We start from the raw sequence: 18,141 nt of genomic DNA, 5'->3' as shown, positions 1-18,141 counted from the left end.
GTGCTGAGTATTCTTGGAGGCTATTGGTCCCTCCTGACGATAGCATCGCTGTTTTAATCTACTTTATTTTACAGGTTCCACTCTGCTTTTGGTCTGTTTTGGGGTATTGAGGGATGTGATGTACTGACTGACGGACGAGATTTCTAGGTTGGAAAAGGAGTGGCTGGGTTCAGCATATGGATCCTCCTTTTCATGAAGGTCGAGGGGTGTGGCCATTTTGTTTCGTAAGAAACTACCTATTAAACTTTTGAAGGAATGTGCGGATAACGATGGCAGGATGATTGCATTGTTGGTTGAGATTCAGGGGGAGTTGTTAACCCTGTGCAATGTGTATGCTCCTACAGTGGACGATGGCACCTTCTTCAGAATGGTGGCACAGACCGTTTTGGATTTGAATAATCCTAATATTCTACTTGGTGGAGACTTCAATACGGTAGTAGATCCTGATCTAGATAGAAGTCAGGTCAGGCGTGTGTTGGGTTGTGATTATCATCATCAGGCGCCTCAGTCACTCTTGGAGGAACATGATTTGAAAGATGTGTGGCGTCTTGAGAACCTGGTCAAACATCAATACAGTTTCTTCTCTAGTGCGCATGGTGTGTTTTCTAGATTGGAATTTTTTTTACTGGTGGGAATGTATCGGAAAGTGTGGTCTCAAATGGTATTGGTAATATTTTATTGAGTGATCATGCCCCCGTTGAGATGCATTTGAGACTTAAATTTCAGTGTAAAAGAAGATTCTCTTGGAAGATGAACACTTCTAACCTATTGGATGATGATATTTTGGAGCGGATTGTTGCGGAAGGAAACTATTTTGTTATGGAGAATCGCTCGGAAGAGGTCAGTGTGGCAAACACGTGGGAAGCCTTTAAATGCTGTATGCGTGGTGTTTGTTTGGGGCTGTCTTGTGGTAAACGGAAAAAGAAGGAAAGGAAGAGGCGTGATCTTGATTTATGTATTGGTGAGATCTCTCGGGATCTCATGCTTGATCCAACTGACTCCGTGAAATTGGTTTCTTTGAAAAAACTTAAAAAAGAAATTGAAGACTTTTTGGGGTCGATTCATGGAAATAATGTGCGCCGAAGATTCCCGCACAGAGGTGCCAAAACGTGCGAATCGCAGTAAAAGTGCGAAAATTGCAGTGCAAGTGCGAAAATCGCAGGGAAACCAGCGCACATCGATTCATGGAAGTCCGTGCGCGAGAAAAACATTGGATGTGCGCTAAAAATGTGCGCCGCGCACTCCGGCGCACAGGACATCCAACAGCGTGCGCCACGGCCACTGCGAAATCGCACACCCCCCAGCCACCAGGGGCAGCCTCCACCAGGCCCCCACTCATGTCTCCCATCACCCCCACCCCCCAGCAGTGCAGGGGCAGCCTCCACCAGGCTCCCACACATGTCCCCCTGCGCCCCCACCCCCCAGCCACCAGGGGCAGCCTCCACCAGGCCCCCACTCATGTCTCCCATCACCCCCCAGCAGTGCAGGGGCAGCCTCCACCAGGCCCCCACTCATGTCTACCACCACCCCCACCACCCAGCCACCAGGGGCAGCCTCCACCAGGCCCCCACTCATGTCTCCCATCACCCCACCCCCCATCAGTGCAGGGGTAGCATCCACCAGGCTCCCACACATGTTCCCCTGCACCCCCACCCCCCAGCCACCAGGGGAAGCCTCCACCAGGCCCCCACTCATGTCCCACTCATGTCTACCACCACCCCCACCCCCCAGCCACCAGGGGCAGCCTCCATCAGGGGCTGTCTTGTGGTAAACGGAAAAAGAAGGAAAGGAAGAGGCGTGATCTTGATTTATGTATTGGTGAGATCTCTCGGGATCTCATGCTTGATCCAACTGACTCCGTGAAATTGGTTTCTTTGAAAAAACTTAAAAAAGAAATTGAAGACTTTTTGGGGTCGATTCATGGAAATAATGTGCGCCGAAGATTCCCGCACAGAGGTGCCAAAACGTGCGAATCGCAGTAAAAGTGCGAAAATTGCAGTGCAAGTGCGAAAATCTCAGGGAAACCAGCGCACATCGATTCATGGAAGTCCGTGCGCGAGAAAAACATTGGATGTGCGCTAAAAATGTGCGCCGCGCACTCCGGCGCACAGGACATCCAACAGCGTGCGCCACGGCCACTGCGAAATCGCACACCCCCCAGCCACCAGGGGCAGCCTCCACCAGGCCCCCACTCATGTCTCCCATCACCCCCACCCCCCAGCAGTGCAGGGGCAGCCTCCACCAGGCTCCCACACATGTCCCCCTGCGCCCCCACCCCCCAGCCACCAGGGGCAGCCTCCACCAGGCCCCCACTCATGTCTCCCATCACCCCCCAGCAGTGCAGGGGCAGCCTCCACCAGGCCCCCACTCATGTCTACCACCACCCCCACCACCCAGCCACCAGGGGCAGCCTCCACCAGGCCCCCACTCATGTCTCCCATCACCCCACCCCCCAGCAGTGCAGGGGCAGCATCCACCAGGCTCCCACACATGTTCCCCTGCACCCCCACCCCCCAGCCACCAGGGGCAGCCTCCACCAGGCCCCCACTCATGTTTCCCATCACCCCCACCCCCCAGCAGTGCAGGGGCAGCCTCCACCAGGCCCCCACTCATGTCTACCACCACCCCCACCCCCCAGCCACCAGGGGCAGCCTCCACCAGGCCCCCACCCATGTCTACCACCACCCCCACCCCCCAGCAGTGCAGGGGCAGCCTCCACCAGGCCCCCATCCATGTCTACAACCCTCCCCACCCCCCAGCAGTGCAGGGGCAGCCTCCACCAGGCCCCCACTCATGTCCCCTATCACCCCCACCCCCCAGCCACCAGGTACAGCCTCCACCAGGCCCCCACTCATGTCTCCCATCACCCACACCCCCCAGCCACCAGGGGCAGCCTCCACCAGGCCCCCACTCATGTCTCCCATCACCCCCACCCCCCAGCCACCAGAGGCAGCCTCCACCGGGCACCCACTCAGGTTCAACTCATGTCTCCCTGCACCCCCACCCCCCAGCCACCAGGGGCAGCCTCCACCAGGCCCCCACTCATGTCTCCCATCACCCCAACCCCCAGGCACCAGGGGCAGCCTCCACCAGGCCCCCACTCATGTCCCCTATCACCCCCACCCCCCAGCAGTGCAGGGGCAGCCTCCACCAGGCCCCCACTCATGTCTACCACCACCACCACCCCCCAGCCACCAGGGGCAGCCTCCACCAGGCCCCCACTCATGTCTCCCATCACCCCACCCCCCATCAGTGCAGGGGTAGCCTCCACCAGGCTCCCACACATGTCCCCCTGCACCCCCACCCCCCAGCCACCAGGGGCAGCCTCCATCAGGCCCCCACTCATGTCTCCCATCACCCCCACCCCCCAGCAGTGCAGGGGCAGCCTCCACCAGGCTCCCACACATGTTCCCCTGCACCCCCACCCCCCAGCCACCAGGGGCAGCCTCCACCAGGCCCCCACTCATGTTTCCCAACACCCCCACCCCCCAGCAGTGCAGGGGCAGCCTCCACCAGGCTCCCACACATGTCCCCCTGCACCCCCACCCCCCAGCCACCAGGGGCAGCCTTCACCAGGCCCCCACTCATGTCTCCCATCACCCCACCCCCCATCAGCCTCCACCAGGCTCCCACACATGTCCCCCTGCACCCCCACCCCCCAGCCACCAGGGGCAGCCTCCACCAGGCCCCCACTCATGTCCAACTCATGTCTCCCTGCACCCCCAACCCCCAGCCACCAGGGGCAGCCTCCACCAGGCCCCCACTCATGTCCCCTATCACCCCCACCCCCCAGCAGTGCAGGGGCAGCCTCCACCAGGCCCCCACTCATGTCTACCACCACCCCCACCCCCCAGCCACCAGGGGCAGCCTCCACCAGGCCCCCACTCATGTCTCCCATCACCCCCACCCCCCAGCAGTGCAGGGGCAGCCTCCACCAGGCTCCCACACATGTCCGCCTGCACCCCCACCCCCCAGCCACCAGGGGCAGCCTCCACCAGGCCCCCACCCATGTCTCCCATCACCCCCACCCCCCAGCCATGCGATTTGCCTGGGTACGTGTACTTCGGGGTGCGCGTGAACTTCCACACGCGATTGGCCTGGGTACATGTACTTCGGGGTGCGTGTGAACTTCCACACACGATTGGCCTGGGTACGTGTACGACGGGGTGCGCATGAACTTCCACACGCGATTGGCCTGGGTACGTGTACTACGGGGTGCGCGGGAAGTTCCACACGCGATTGGCCTGGGTACGTGTACTACGGGGTGCACGGGAAGTTTCACACGCGATTGGCCTGGGTACGTGTACTACGGGGTGTGCGGGAAGTTCCACACGCTATTGGCCTGGGTACGTGTACTAAGGGGTGCGCGGGAGGTTCCACACACGACTGGGCCTGTGAGAGTGGGGTACATGTATTCCAGGGGTGGGCGGGAATATTTACCTGCGACTGGGCCTGGGAGAGCGTGCTACGTGTATTCCTGGGGTGGGCGGGAAGATACACACGTTCGCCTACGACGTGCCGAAAAATAAATGGTCCAATCCTGAAACACGTACGCCAGCATGAAGCAGGCGTACGTCGACCCGCGCAGCATAAAAGTGCGCGCAAACAACAAACAAGCTCATACGCCAGGAAGAATATACCGTTCCTAGCAGCAGTGGCCGTGGGTTACCAAAGGAGGAGGAGGAGGATAGTGAGGGCCCGAATTTTCACTCCCAGAACCAGACTTTTTGGGATGCCTGATGACCAGGTGTATGGGAGGTACAGGTTTCCACCACACATAATACTGAACCTGGTCAATGAGTGGGAGGATGACCTTACATCACCCACCCTGTGCACCCAAGCACTCAGGCCCCTGGAGAAGGTCCTCAATGTACTGCACTTCTTGGCCACAGGATCATTTCAGCGGACAAGTGCCATAGTGGGTGGGGTGTCACAGGCCACGCAGTCACGCTGCCTACACCAGGTCTTGAACATCATCACTGCACGCCCATCAGTCCGTAGACACATATACCTGCCCAGGACACCTGCAGAAAGGCAGGCTGCCACCCTCGATTTCTACGGTGTGGCACAATTCCCAAAAGTGCTAGGTGCCATTGACTGCACCCATGTGGCACTACGTCCCCCCAGGGCATCTGAGCACATCTATAGGAACTGCAAGCCCTGGCATTCCATCAATGTGCAGGTAGTATGTAATGCTAAGGGAATCATCACCTCAGTATATGCCAACTATCCAGGGTCCACCCACGACAGCTTCATTTACCGAATGTCTACCCTAAGCTGGGACCTAGAAGCTGGGCGGCATGGCGATACATGGCTGCTTGGTGAGTATGAATGCCACTGCACATGCATGCATGTCAGGTGCAGAGTTATGTCACTACCCCACTAATGATACCCATCACCTCCTCACCAGGGGACAGTGCTTACCCTCTGAGCACCCACATGATGACGCCAATTCGGAACCCCATCACGCCTCCAGAGGTAAGATACAACACAGCCCATATTGCAACCCGGGGCATAGTGGAGCGCACATTCGGAGTGCTCAAGTCACGCTTTCGCTCCCTTGACCGTTCTGGCGGGCAGCTGTTATATGCGCCCCCAGTAGTGTGCAGGATCATAGTGGCAGCATGTGTCCTGCACAATGTTGCAACACGCCGGGGCGTGGCTGTGGACATGGTGGTGCCCCCACATCCCCAACCACATGCACGCCTGCTGCGCATGGGAGGGGAGAGGGCACGGGGTGAGGCAGCCCGTACGCAGCTGGTGGCTAATTACTTCACATAGAAATCACACCCCAGTGGAGTGCACACAGGCCTGGCACATACCATCTGATAAGCAATGATGACTCGACCTGACAATTAAGACGAACAAAGGGACAGTCAACTGTCAGAACCATAGCAGCCTGAGATTGTTCATGTGGAAGTGTCACAATGTGTGCATCCCTACCTACACAAACACCACCAATGCAGTGTCATCAAAAGACACTTCCATGCTGCAGAAATGAATACCCACTCGCAAAATACTACATGAAAACAGTGCCATGTCACCCAACCCCTCCCCGGCACGGCCACACAACACACCATGGCATGTCATGCAATGTGAGAGGAAAGAAATTAATCCCCACAACATGCCCCAAGTGTCACCAGCTACAGTGTCCCTAATGGAAACATGTCCACACATGAAATGCTCACAGTAATGCAGGACCTACAACCCACATTACCAAATACTTACCAAGAATACCAATCACCTACACAACCTCCAACCTACCTTAAACATGACATTACAGACTTAAACATTTGCTAGCCTCACTACCTGATGATGACAGCCCTCCGAACACTTCCAAGTATACAGTGTTAGCGTCACAGCAGAGTGTAGGTGCACTGCTTACAACATGGACTCCAGTTCCAAGGTGGGCCGCATTGTGAAGACATGAGGAATGGACCTGCAAATTAGGAGGATGAGATGGATGCAGAGGCACATATCAATACACCATGCAGTGTACAATACAACAACAATATGCGCTATGAATGTATACACAGTATTGACTACAGACTGCCCACACAGCTCATGGGAGTCCAATGTCACCATGTACGTCAATGTCACTTGGGCACACCCTTTGCAAGCCCAAGGAAACGGGAAGCAGGAGGGGTGTGTGTGACAAAAACCCAAGCATCTGAACCAAATCCATGACAAGCCTGCATGTGCCCAGCCACAATGCAGTGTATGCCCACGGGAGCCACACAAGGCAACATATTGTCCCAAAAAAAAAAAAAAAAAACAATAAAAAGCAAAAATGGCCATTAATGGGCCCGGGGGGGTGGGGGAGGCCACCCAGGAGGTCCGAGGACAGGGAGCACACCAAAACCCACCTGTGTGAAAAAAAACACCTCCATGGGCTCATGGCCTACACGGCTACCCTATTGCGGGAGTATCACTGCTGTCGCTCTCCTCACCCTCTGCAGCTGCATCAGGAGTGGTGGCACTATGGGAGGCAGCCCACGCAAAGCCCTAGTCTGTTCCTCCATGGCTGCAGGCAGGCGGGTGTGGTAGGTCTCGTTCTGGAGGATAAGTGTGCGGCGGTCCCCATGCAACAACTCACGGGATGCCCGGACCTCTGCCCTAGTTGCCTGCATCTCAGCTGAGAGCATACGGGTGAGACGCTCCAGCTGCTGTTCTGTCCTTCTGTTTGTTGAAGCCTCAAGCTCAACAAGAGTCGTCCTGAGGTGAAGGAGTTCCACCCTCAGGGCTTCCCTGTGGCCCTGGGACTCTATGGAGATGGCTTCCTGCAGAGTCGCCAATGCCGCCCGCCTGTCCCTGTCAGACGCCAACATGTCCTCTCTGTGTGACTGGCAGATGGAGTCGGTTGCCTGCTGTAGTCGCTCCATCAGCCTTTCGGGGGGTCAATGGAAGTGGCCACCCTATCCATGGCCTGAGCCATCATCTCTGATGATGCTGCCTGTTGGGTTGCCATACCGTATATGGATTGCTCCCATGCGGTATTGCCAGGTGGCTGATGGCCACCACGTCGGCGGGCACCACACGTGTCTGGGGCAAGGCGAACTACACCTTGCTGTGCCGGCACTGCCTGAGGCTGCAGGACTGCATTCCCCCTCTGATCTGCTGGCCCAGGAACTGGATCAGATGTCGCTGGGTGTGACCCTGCATCCGTAACCACCAAAGGCGTACCTGCCAACACTGACATCCTATTGAGGGTTCTAACCCTGGTGCAGGTGGGTCGGACAGAACAGAATCCCTCCCAGGAACACTCACCTGCGACGGCACATAGGTCTCATCATCCGAATCGACACCTGAATACAGCTCGGGGGAGGTGCAGCCAGAGACACCCCTTGAAAGCACAACCTGTAGCAGTTGTGGGTTCTCACCCACCACCACACCACGTCCCTCACTGGTGGTCGGTCGGCCCTCAGACCCCTCCTGGGTCTGCACCATCTCCACAACCCCAGCAGTATCAAGTGCGTCATCCCCTGCAAAGACATAAAAGAAAACAAATGGAAACAGACATTAGCACTATGGCACACAATTAGGGCTGAGAGGCTACAGAAACAGTACTTGATTGACACATGTCCCACATGACTAAAACCCTCCCATGCATGCACCGTCACTGCGTGTGATGGGGAGGCAGATGGCACACATTGATGACACCAAGATGGAAGATGAACACATTTGCTGCATGCTGCCTAGCAGTGGCATCACACATTGGCCAGTGATTGGCAGGTCAAATACACATGCCATCACACAGATGGCATGTACCCTAGCCATGAAGTGAAGAGGGAGAGGAGGTCACCAATTGTTCATTCAGTCCAGTTTTCTCATATAATTGATCGTTTCATTGAAATGGTTCAAATGTTTAACCTGCAGCTGCCAGTCCAAAATGGTCCTATAGCACAGGGACATGTCTAAACTAATCATGTCCAGCAAACTAAGCCAGTCCACTGTACCATAGCCATGTCATACATGTGACAATAGGACAGAGAAATCCAGAGTAAAAGTGGTGGTATGCAAACAATCTGCCTGAATAAACAGAGGTAAATAAGCAATAATGTTGTGGCTAGATGACACTCCAAGGGCAACTGGCGTGGTGTTGGGCTGGATGTCTAATATTGGCAAAAGGGATGCTGCTATACCCAAATGCTGGTGCCAAGAATGTATAGGAAGAGGCACATGGGTGACCCGAACCACTCAGGCACACACACCCTCACCTGGCACCCAAACAGAAGCCCTCCCACACACACCATGCACATGGATGACACACACATGCATGTGCACTCACCGGACTAAAGTGGGAGAATGGAAGACCAGGCTCCCGTCCTTTGCCTCTCGCGCATGGCCTAGAGGGTCACGACCCAAACACCCGCCACGAGAAGAGTTTGTCCATTTGCCAGACGACCAGATACCCTGGTACAGGAACATACGGATGTGTCCATCTGCCTGCCCAGCAGCCCGCACTGGCCATGCCGACACCTGCGGCACGGATCAACTAGACTAAAATCTACACGTCGTTAGAGATGCCATGACGACCTAGACAACGGGAAGCACATCTGTACAAATGTACACACTGGACATTCCCACACCAACCTACACGAAGAATATACTCAGTGCTATGACGTAGGCGACAGGCATATTCACGGACGTGCATCTTTATTATTTTTACATAGGCTTTCAGAATGCAGAAACGCAAGACGCGTCATGAACTCTTCTACTAGCTTGCTCACGCTTCTCTTGAAACCAGTTACCGCCATGAGAAGTATAATGAAGACAATACTGGTCATGAAATTATATGCTCCTATAACCTAAAGCACCTGTACACCAAACGGACAACTTATGCACCAGGCCCAAGGAGGCCTCAAACAAGAGCTCCCGTAGACATTAACAAGGCAAGAGTCAGTTGCTGATCCTGCAGAATGAGCTTGGCGAAGCAACCAGCCAAGGTCGCAACGTTGCAAACCTACGTTCCAAGAGCAAATCATCAAAGGCACGATGTTGCAACCTCGTACTCCACGCACCAACGTTAAAGTCACCCCGACAAATTAAACCAGACGCGCAGTAGAAAAACAATATTAATTGTGCAGAATTCTGCCTCTTTCACGGTCCCTCCCCACGTGACCAAGCCGAACCTGACGAGATGCCAAACCCAGGAGAACAGAGGCGTCTGGATCCCTCGCTACGAGACACTGGCAGATACACTTGAAAGGCTCAATGGACATCTGCAACAGTGGGAGCGGTCCCCCGTCCAGCTATGAATAAGTCCTCACATTGTCTGCATGTACCCATAGTGAAACATTGTTACAACTTTCAGGTACACCGAGAGCTGGGAATGACGGTGGTCCCAGGCTGGGAAGCTCACGGGCGCACCAATCAGAACATGGGGCTCTTATCACTGACGCCAGCAAATTTAGCCAATCCCCAGGAGTCTTCATGTAACAATTCTCATGTATCTAATTGTAAGGACAACCCAGATATACCACCTGACTACACCTTGTCCACTAATATCATTTTCTATATGTGTGCTATACTAACCCTACCACTCGAACACCCAATTAAGAGTGGCGATAGGTTTTTTGTTAACTTTCTGAAGTGACGCAAGTAGCGCGTCATAATACCGTAAAAAGGGCCTGCGAGCCCCATGATTGTGTGTGTGTCAGGACGAACGCGTACGCTCCTTGACCCATCCCTGCCGTTTTGTCTAATAAACAGCAGAGTCACCTTGCTCCTTGTGTGCGTCTCATACTCTATCTCACCTCATCTGGGATATACACGGGAGGAGTTGGGGCCTCCCTGCCTGGAGGTCCGCGGACGGCCCGGCCGACCCCGGCAGAATTTCCCCCCGACAGGACAATGCCTCGTAATCTGCCAGTTCTCCCATGCCTTGGATCTGTTCCTCCGTGACGTAGGTCCCAGCAACCTGCTCATGTGGAGTGAGTTCTATGTCATCTGCTGGAGACCCACCTCCAGTCACTAGAGTTGCGGCATGATTTGAGGCCAGCTTATTCTTTGCCCTGCGCTTCAGGTCATTCCAGCGCTTGTAGCATTCATTAGCTGTGCGCCTCACGATTCCAAGGGCACTTATGATGTCCGCAATGGTCTGCCAGTGTGCCTGACGTTGTGCAGGTGTGGTCTTGGATCCTGCAACAATCACCATTTCGTGGTCATGTGCGGACACATACTTTACAAGTGCATTCAGTTCGGCCTCATTGAAGCTGGGCTTCCTTGACGGGCCGGACTGTGTAGCCGTGTCTGGGGCATCAGCCTCTACTGGACGAGCACTCTTCCTCTTCCGCTTGGAAGGTGGTGGGGATCCTGAGTGTCCTACGCCGCTCAGGACACTAGGGGCAGGAGCGTGGGATTGCACACTCAGCATGGGAGTTGGTGCAGGCATTAGCTCAAGTGTGATGGTGTCAGGGGGAATGTCAGCATGATGGACTTGGACCGACACTGTCCTGGCTGGGTGTGTGAGAGGTGGGGTGGATGGAGCCGCAGCTGCCCCTGCAGCCTCCCCAGCCTGCCTACGCGGGGCAGCAGATGACCTAGCTGCCCCTGATCCACGTGGCCTGATGACACCAACGTTCACCGGCGCACGTGGCCTAGACTTGCTGACCTGGAAGTCAGCCATGGAGTCACCCTGTGCCAGGTCTGGTTCCACAGTGGGCTGGTCCAACAAGGGCTGAGCATGGATGGTGTCAGCCACGTTAACCATAACCAGGGGAGGGGCATGGGTGTCCCTGACTGCTCCTCCACACGTGGGGGGCTAGGGGCACCCTGCAAGTCACGGCCACGTCCCCTACTGGATCCACCACGGCCACCACTTGGGGCTCAGCCACCTTTGCCACCCTTACGGCTTGGTCGCCTCCCAGCCATGGCACTGATGTTATTGTGCGTATGGGAGTCGATGTGAACTATTGTCCTGGGCAATTGGGGGTCAAAGGGGTTGGGTACCAGATGGTAATCGTACCCTTGTGCTCTAGCAAGGCTGTATGTCACCCCTGGGGAAAGATGACGGGTCATGCAACGGACAGGCACCCCAAAAAAGGGAAGTAAGGTGCACGCAACCCCTCCTAGACCACGTGCGTGGAAAAATAAACCTGCACTACGCTGTGGCACCCAGAAACACAAGAATGAACGTATGCGTGTCACACGCAGCCTAGAATGACCTCTGAAGGGGTACGCGACACACGGGGCAAGCACAGATGTAAAATACGTGCGCGACTCACCGTCTGCCAGGAACAAAAGCGTGAAAAATATGCGCGTGTACGCGTTGGCAACACCCCCGCCAAAAGAAGAATTGTACGCTGTCTGAGGAGACAGGACAACAGTAGAAGGGAACGCTGTTTGAGGAAACAGGCCCAGGAAAAAGAGGAAAAGAGAAAAAGCTGTCAGAGGTAAAAGGGAGTACGAACTGGAAACGCCGTGAAGTAAATCGCGTGTGAACCGACAAGAAGTACAGATTTCACCCACTCGCTCTCCACGAAAAGCACGTACAAGGAAATGGCGTTCTACACGTACCTTTTATACACATGTCACAGACGCGCATACGCGATGAGGCCATTTCCACCAATTACGCGCTTTGACACTCGGACGTGTATCTCTTCATTTTTACACGCGCCATTCTCTACGGCCATGCACGTGACGTCACAGCTGCGCATGATGGCCTTTGGGCCAATGAAATCGCATATGCGAGCACACGTGGTAAAACTGCACGTCCGAGTGTTATCGCGTGTAATCGGAGGGAATTGAGCGTACACGCGATTGGCCTGGGTACGTGTATTTCTGGGGTGCGCAGGAAGTTTCACACACGATTGGTGGAAATCCACGTGTGCTCTGTCATCACGTGTAATGAGGGAAACACCCGCGTGCATCACGTCACAATGAAATCGCATATGCGTGCTGACGTGCATACGCGCTAAGGGCCTTTCCTCGATTTACACGCAGACGTGCAGGATTTTCACGTGCCAAATCACTCCGTATCAAGCTGGCCACGCGTAAGCACATGGAAGACCACGCTCCTGCCCAGAAGGCTGAATTACTGCCCCCCAGGGCCCCGAGCACGCTCCCACCTGCCATCTGCTGCTGCCTGATTGCCTGCTGCCCACGTGACCTGCCATTTGCTGCCTGCACATCAGCCAGAGGTGCTGTTGCTGTGACCACCCCTGCTGGAACCGAAGACTCCCGATTGGGATTCCATCGCTCCACAGTCCAGCCCCAGGACCCAGTTGCCCACCCACTCCTGCCTCTGGGGTTGTCATGTCGGGCACTGCAAAATCTGGCACCACTGACAACCCCCGGCCAGAGAGGCAGAGGGGCACCAGCTTCAGTGCCAGGGAAGTTGATGTCCTGGTGGAGCAAGTCCTGGGGCAATATGATGCCCTCTACGGAAGTGTGCGCGCCGACAAGGAAGGATGGACTCGGATCTGGACGGACATCGTGACTGCCATCAACGCGGATGGGGTGGCAGTCCGCGACTTCCAACATGTCAAGAAGCGCTGGGAGGACTTCAGGTCCAGGACCCTGAACAAGGCCCGGCGCCTCTTGAAGGCAGCGGATGCTAAGGGGCGCCGGGCCCACTTGTCGGAAGATCAGATGAGGGTCCTGGAACGCATATCCCCAGCGCTCCATGTCCAGGTCCTTGAGAGGCAGACCCGTCTGGAGTCGAGCGGTAAGTGTACATGCATCATGATTGTAAGCTGTGCGTGTGGTGATGTGCCAGTAGTGTGCCGGTTGCACATCTGTTTGTATGGGGCCGAGTATGGGTGGGGGTGTACAGGACCGTGAGGCTAACACATGCGAGGGCTGTCATGTGTGAGACATGGATGGTGCTTGTGTGTGTATGCTTGCATGCCAAATGCAGTTGTGTGGGCACGCATGTTTGGATGAATGTGTATGTAAGTGGGCATGTCCAAGATGTCACGCATGTATGTTGTTTTCAGCTGCATGTATCAGCACTGTGTACATGTGCATGTGTGTGTATTTGACAAGGGTGCAACAGTGAGGCAACATGGCTGCATGTGACAGCAGGATGTGGAAGCCTGTTTGGCAGATGTGACATGGATGCCCATCGGAACACTGCGACAGTTGGCTGAGGTGTACACATGCATGCAAGTGTGGTGGTGTGCGTGCATGTGTAGTGCACTCCCTGTGTTGCATGTGATGTCTGGCTCACCTTTGCCTGCTCATGCTGTTGTATGTGTATGGATGGTGCTGGCAGTTGCGATGTGGCTGTGGTATGGCTCATGTGTGCAAGTTGAAATGACATGTGTGTTGCCGATTGTGATGCCATGTCTGAGGTTTGCCAATGCCACTCATGTGCAACTGTCATGTGTGTATGTGTCCATTGTACAGTGCCCTGATGCCTGTGTTTTATTTCTCCCTGTCTGCAGCGTCAACTGATGAAGAGGGCGGAGAAGGTGCTGTGGAGCACAGCGGCGGGGATCGCACCGCCAGCCGGAGACGCAAGGCCCGGCTCCCCTCCCAGGTTGTCATCTCGTCGGGGAGTGAGGAGTCCGGTGCGCGTCCCAGGCCGCAGCTGCCGGGGGGAGGTCCAAGAGGCGGAGGTCGGAGTTGGACTCCTCGGCAGCAGAAGGGGCAGCTGGGACCCCACAGGGCCCAAAGGGGGAAGATGGCACGGAGTCATCCAGGTTGGTGGGGGGTTTGGTGGAGGAGGAGGCCGTGCAAGCAACAGAGACGGGGTCTGGAGGTGGGGATTCCACTGGTGCTAGTAGTGCAGTGCAGGACCAGGGACAGGAGGCAGCACAGGTCGCCGCAGAGGTGCCTGTGTGCAATCCTGTCCCTGATCCTGTCACTGCATCATCTTGCACCAGCAGGGATGCCTACGTCCAGACCCGTTTTCAGGCAGGGGATGAGCTAACGACAACTGGCCTTCGTCTGCCTGCAGACATGGCTATGCGGGTCCGGGTTGAGCCTGTCCTGACTGGTGTGGCGTTGCGTCAACGGGCCATGCGAGGTGACCTGCAGTCTTTTCATGAGGAGACTGCACGTCATCTCGAATGGCTCATTGACCACGTCGGCCTACTGGGACAGGTCACCCAGGCCGGATTCCTCCGTTTGATGGGGCTTGCTCAGACCCCCTCCTCAACTGAACCCCCTATGCGCCAGTCGTCCTCCGTGCCATCTTCCCACCCATCAGTCACCTGGGTGCTCTGTGGAGCTGCCTCTGACGGTGCGGCCAGGCTGGTGGAGGAGGCATCCCTGCCACAGTCGGGAGTCGGATGTCCAGCAGGGGTGGCCACATCAACGACTGCACCCCAGCCAGCGGAGGATGTGCAGGCAGCAGGAGGCAGTGCACGGGCAGAGGCGCAGCAGCAGCAGCAGCAATGTGGTGGGAGCCATGATTGCTCGGGGCCTTCGACATCGGAGGGGCAGGCATTGGCCGGAGGGCAGGAGGACCCAGGACGGGAAGTGTCTTCCGTGTGGCAGCGGTTAGGCCACGCCATAGATGCGGAGCGGCAGCGGGTGGAAGAGGCACGGCTCACGATGGTCAGGGTGGAGAATGCAGAGGGCCCTGAGGCGTGCCGAGTGCCTCGAGGCAATCTGCAGGGAGTTTGGGGGGAACATGTGGACGGCCCTGCGGACCCCCGGGGCCATGGAGGAGGAGCGCCTCCGGGACATTGAGCAGGAGTTCGATGATGCCCTGGCCCGGAACATCCCGAAGTGAGCCGTCGGACTAGCCCGCTGTCCTTGTAAATAGTTATATAGTTAGTGTTAGGTTTCCTTTGGTTTAGCTTTTTTTTTGGACCTTTTAGACAATGGGCCACATTTTTGTATACAGTTATTTTTTTTAGGTAGTGTTATTAGATAGGTTTCATTTCTTCGGTTGGGATCATGGACCCTGGATAGTTTATCTGTACATAGTTGACTTTTGGATTTTCAATTTTTATTATGATTTGGCCATGGAGCAATGGTTTTCGATTTTAATTTTCCATTGGATTTACTTTTGTGGACTGTGACTTTGGACACCTTTCCTATGCATTATGATTTGTGGTTTAGCATTATTTCACAGACCTGCTGTTGTTTTTTTAAAAAAATTCTATTATTGTTTGTTTATTTTTGATTCAATTTATGTTGCTTTTAATACATATTTTTTCGTCAAAGTTCAATGTGTAGTATCATCTCATTGGTTTCATGCATATCATGATATGGGTTTTGACATTCACTGACTCCCATTGGGTGTATGTGAGGGACATGTGTTCATTTCCAAACTTGCAATTGGGCTCTGTCATGTTTTTGCCATTTCTAAGTGGGTGGATGCAATACTCGGGTGGGTGTTTGCCATTTGGAGGCTGACCATAAGGGCCAGGGATCTACATTGTGGTGAAATGTTGGCTGGGAGACATGAGTGGGGGCCTGGTGGAGGCTGCCCCTGCACTGCTGGGTGGTGGGGGTGATGGGAGACATGAATCGGGGCCTGGTGGAGGCTGCCCCTGGTGGCTGGGGGGTGGGGGTGGTGGTAGATATGGGTGGGGGCCTGGTGGAGGCTGCCCCTGGAGGCTGGGGGGTGGGGGTGGCGGTAGACATGGGTGGGGGCCTGGTGGAGGCTGCCCCTGGTGTTAGGGAGAATTCTCTGTTTAGGCTGAATTTCCTAACCTAGTGAGTTCCCCAGCAGCTTTGCTGGATTTCGGGAGTTTGTTTTTCCATCCTGCCAGGAGTGAGACTATTTTTTTCTCCCACTCTTGGACATGAATGTGTTTAATTCCTTTGGATGTCAATGTGTTCTATGGGCTATGGGGTCTTTTACTCCATAGGGTCTCATATGTTTTTCTATGTGTGTTACGCCGCACCCTACGTGCCGTAACACGGGGGCGTCCTAGCGGATCCCCCACCATAGACTCCATACCCGGGGACTGACTACTGTCTCCCGGGGCATGTAAAGTCACCATTGGCTTTACTAGACCTAAATCTACTAACAGGACTAGTACCAACCATCTTATTGTGGACGTACTAGTAGGGGTCATTCGATTACTCCTGGACCTGTTACTCGAGGGGGCACTGTCCCATCCCCCCTCGTCGAGTTTTGGCTGGTGGCAGTGGAAACTACTTGTTATGTTCGACCCCGGACATAACCCTATGGGATTCGTCCCATTGTTGGAGATTGGTACTTTTTCTCGTTAATCTCTAACGTACCACCGGTCTACTTATCTTAAATAAGTTTATCGGATAGTATTTTCTGCCAGAACTCGGTTTGTAAAATGGCGTCTGTGTTCGTCTCTGTGACTCCTAAACCAAAGGTCGAGCCCTTTGTCCCACTTTTGGCGGGCTCTGTACAGAGACCCTCCAAAGTGGTGCCATTCTGTCTGGGTTACCACAGGGGTGCGGGAGGGGGTTTAGGCACCCTGGACCGAGTTGCCTTGCCAACTCCGGTCGCACCCTGGAGTGATTGGCCCAGGTGGTGAGTCTTCCCGCTCACCACTTAGCATGTGTTGATTGACAGCTAGGCTGAATGAATGGGGGTTTTCTGCATAAAAGCAGGGCTTTTGGGACTGGATCTTCAGAAGTCGCCACAGGACCTAAGAATCCGACGAGGGTAACGCTGAGCCGACCTGCACGACGACACCTCCGGTGGAGCCCTGCGGAACCGACTCACCACTTCCCGACGACAGAGAAGATCTCCCTGCCGGAGAGTCTCTTCCCCTGACTGGTGGGAACAACCAGTCCCTCTTTGCTTTTTATTCGCCTCAGGACGCAGTGGTCGAATTGCCCGTGCAGAGCACCTCGGCAACCGGATAGCCACTACCCCTGTAACGCAACCAAAAGGTGGTGCCTTGTGACGGAGCACTCCGTGGCTGGTCTCTTCTCTGGTGGTGCACCGGACTTCACTTTCTTCGACGACGAGATCATCTCTACTCTTGGCAAAGACCCAACGTGCATCCACCACCAGGAACAACTGCCCCCGCCGGAGCTGCCCTCCACAACAAGGTACCGTGCCCGCCTGGCTTCCCTTTCGATCGGTTCGAGTGAGGTGTCTTAATCCTCTCCGTTCCGTTGGGTCGCCTCCAAGCTTTTCTCACTCGTTGTTCTGAATTGGTTCAATCTGCCGATAACAATTTGCTATAAAGACTTGAATGCATCTCCACTAGAGACTTTTTGGGACATCGCTCCTTGCCTCTCTCCGAGTGGGCCTGGCCTCTGAACTTTATGATCTATTGCGATTCTTGCCTTCCTGCCTTGCATTTTATACGCGTAGGATTGAACTGTATTGACTGCATAACCTGCCTATCTTTTTCTCTCCCGTCCTAACTAATATTCGAGTGTCATCTAGGTTGAGGTATACACCTCTGTCTGAAAATAAGTGGTACCGGTAGAACCTAGAGTTGTCGATATTTTGCTAGGGGGATTGATCGTTTTCTACTCCGTAGAGTAATTGTGTTTGATTTGTTTGCCGTGATTCACCATAGTGTTTTTCATAAATGTTCTGCTATAAATAAATACCTTAATATCTTTACACTAAGTCTCGTTGCGTGTTTGCTTGTCTTGCTGTGAAGAATTGCCCTATCTTGTATACTCCACATACTGCTTAACTCTTCTTGAGGGAAGTCTGACTGCTCAGCCACAGCTACCAAGTGAATCTGTGTGGTACAGACTGCTACCAAGTGGGTTCACCGCCAAACACCTGTA

The sequence above is a fragment of the Ambystoma mexicanum genome, chromosome 1p, assembly GCF_040938575.1.
Source record: "Ambystoma mexicanum isolate Mex_15411 chromosome 1p, UKY_AmexF1_1, whole genome shotgun sequence".
In the NCBI taxonomy this organism is placed as follows: Eukaryota; Metazoa; Chordata; class Amphibia; order Caudata; family Ambystomatidae; genus Ambystoma; species Ambystoma mexicanum.
Note: the sequence above shows the minus strand (reverse complement) of the source record.